A 3174-nucleotide genomic window follows, 5' to 3' on the forward strand; every position below is an offset into this window, starting at 1 on the left:
CCCCAGGTCGACTCGAAAGGAGCCGAGCGCATGGCGGAAGCGCCCGAAGGACCCGTGGAGCCGGCGCCCGGCAGCCGGCTCCCGAGACCCGCAGCCGGCACGGGGGCGCCGGCTGCGGTGGGGGCATCTCCTGCGCGCGGCTCTAGGCCGCTCTTAGTAACCAGCCCCGCCGTCGTGGCGAAGGCCGGGCGCGCTCGAGCCAGCCCGGGAGACGCCGCCCGGGACGGCAGCTGTGGCTCGCGATGCCCGCGTGCCGCGAGTTGCCAGGAACGTCTATCCGCTCCCGCGTTTCTTCGTGTTTGTACCTTTTCCCACAAACATCCCGAATACACAGGAGCACCAGCCGTATGGGTTGTGAAATTAGCCTGTAAGACACAGCAGGTCGCAGTGGTCGTCTTTGCGACGAAGGCTAGAAAATGCAGTCACTTCCATTTATTATTCCCCTGGTTGTTGCTAAGCTTCTCTCTCTGGGCTCTTTGCCAGTATGCTGAGGCACAGTTGGAGAGGTGGAGGTGAACAACCTCGGAGGAAAGCACATTTCCTCATTATCTAGCTCTCCAAGGCTCTGCCCGCTCCTGTTGTCAACCAGCCGGAGAATTCCAAAAGCGTAAAATAAGGATCGGCACTTACCCAACAGAAATGAAGTCAGCGAACTATAAATATTCTTCCCATCTCTACCTTTGCATCAGTCTGTGACCTTGTGTACCCTCAGGAGGCTCATTCTCCGTCTGGGAAGTGTAGATAATTGCCATTTCTTTCATTTTCCCTTATTCTTTGTGGGAAGAATCGTTAAAAATCATTGGGTTCCTGTGTTTGAAGGACGAAGTAGGCCCATTTTTAACAACCAAATGTGCCCTTAACCTCCTTTGTACCTCAATGATAATTTCGTACTAAATTAAGTCTCTACAAAATACAATTTATTTTAAAAAAGATCTTCGTAAAATTACCTTTTAAACTGTAAAGAAGATTTGAGCCAGAAACTGATACTTTGTTTTCACACAGTCTCTTAAAAGATGCTTAGATGCCAAAACATTTCCTAATATACTTGTTTAAATGTCCTTGTATTCTTTTATACATGTTTCCCTATCTTTTATTCTGTCCCCTTTCTACCTGTCTTTGTCTTTAGTAGATACTCAATATAGTTCCAGATTACTTTGTGATTTTACTTCTTTTCCTGAAGTTCTGAGCTCTTTTATCCCTTACTTTTAAGAGTCAGGGATGGGGTTATGTTTCTAGCATGTGCAAAAAGAATACAAGATACTTAATATATCCATTTTCTCTTTCAAGTTTCTCACATACTATCCTGCTTTAGTTATAAGAGGGAAAGTGTGCCTTTTGCTAAAAAAAAAAAAAAAAAAAAAAAGGATCAAACTAGTCTAGTCAGCTGAATAACTCATCATGTATGCCAAGCAATATTACATGGCAGAGGGAAAAAAAAAAACACAAAAACATGGCAAGTATTTTATGTCCTCTGCAGCCCAATTCAATTTTTAGACATATTGATCAGTCTTTAAAATTGCCAAGAATTTCAAATTAGAATTTGATTACCCCAGGTTTCTGAAATGTACAAAATTGGTGTTGCCAGGCTTGTTTTCTATGCCAGGGTGGAGATGGCAACAAAAGTGAGACATCAGTGTTTGAACTACAATGTCTTTGGGTATTTCTCTACAAAATAAATAAATAAATAAAAATCCACTTTTCAAGCTTTTGGGAATTTGACATCCCTTTTGCCTGCTTTAGGTAAGGCCCCCGAGGTCTAAATCCACATCACTTCACAGCACCTACCTACCCACAGTGTTCACTCTGGGGCCTGGCATGTTTATGCATGCCAGCCTGTTTCTCCAGTTTACCTGCCCACTAAGTGAATAAGAAGCTAGGAGGCCCAAGGAGATAGCTAGTTTAACACATAGTTTAACACCCAAAGTCAAAGGCAACACTGGGAACACAGGGGGTTAAGCATTGAGTTGTTAAGTAAAAACCAGCAGTTTGCAGTAGAACTATGAGGCAGTCTGCACAGGTAAAGCTTTAGAGCCTCAGAAACCCTTCTGCATTACCTAATAGTTCTACCCTGACTTATAGGACCACTGTTCATATAAATAAGGACTGAGCTGGAAATTAGCTTTTTCCCCCCTTTGCTTTAGTTAGAGATGTGGATCTCAAGAATGCTGGTGACCACTGACTGACATAGCTTTAGATTTAGAATGGTTGTTAGATCATTACTGTTGTTGTGTGCCATTGAGCAAGAACCAACCTGTTGTTGACCCTCCAGTGCATTTTCAGAGGCAGTATAAAATCACTAGGAAGAGACTGTCCATCCCTCTCCCTCAGAGTAGCTGGTGGGTTTGAACTACATGCCTTTGGGATTGTAGCACAGATTCCTACACTAGGCCACCAGTGCTCCCAGATCATTCTTAGATCTCCTTATAACAGACACCTTTCCATAGAGTTCTTCTCAGCTTCTCAAGGAGTCTTCCTGGATCGGCTAATTTGAATTAATACCCCATCACGGACAATTTCATGTTCTTCATATCACTGTTTAGTATCTGAAATTATCTTATTCATTTGTGTATTTATTGTCTGAATCTGTCTGCCCCACTCAAAAGCAAACTCCATGACAGCAAAGACTTTATAGGTCTTGCTCTCTCTCATACAGTGTTCCTAGAACATTGTTAAAGGCTTAATATTAATTTGTTAAATGACACAGGTAAGGATAGATTTCCCTCAAAGCATTTCCGAACTTTGTCACCAAGGCTCTTCAAGTTTTAGGGAGTGTCGTGAAGATTGGTGGAGAAATCTTTGGATTATGCCATCTTTGGTGAAATAAGACTTCTGCTGTGAGGGATCCAAGTTCAATGCCAGTTAATCCATGCAAATTTTCCCTCCTTTCATTTAAAGAGACAAAAGGTGGCACTGAGTCTGTAATGTAAGCATGAAGATAAGTTACAGCCTACTAACGGGAGTAGTGCAGTACACCCTCAGTACAATGATATTGTGGATTAGTTTCAAACTGAATATTAAATAGACAAAATGGTTTAGAAGAGTGGAGGAAGCAACTACCTCTTTTAGCATAGACACCACTACAGTTTATAATACTTTTTTTTTCTTTTTCTTTTTTTTTTTTTTTTTTTTTCAGAAACAGCCAATAGGATTTTAATGACAGGGCAGGGTCTGGGG

The sequence above is a fragment of the Elephantulus edwardii genome, unplaced genomic scaffold (genome assembly GCF_000299155.1).
Source record: "Elephantulus edwardii isolate Elephantulus edwardi_28Jun2011 unplaced genomic scaffold, EleEdw1.0 scaffold00324, whole genome shotgun sequence".
In the NCBI taxonomy this organism is placed as follows: Eukaryota; Metazoa; Chordata; class Mammalia; order Macroscelidea; family Macroscelididae; genus Elephantulus; species Elephantulus edwardii.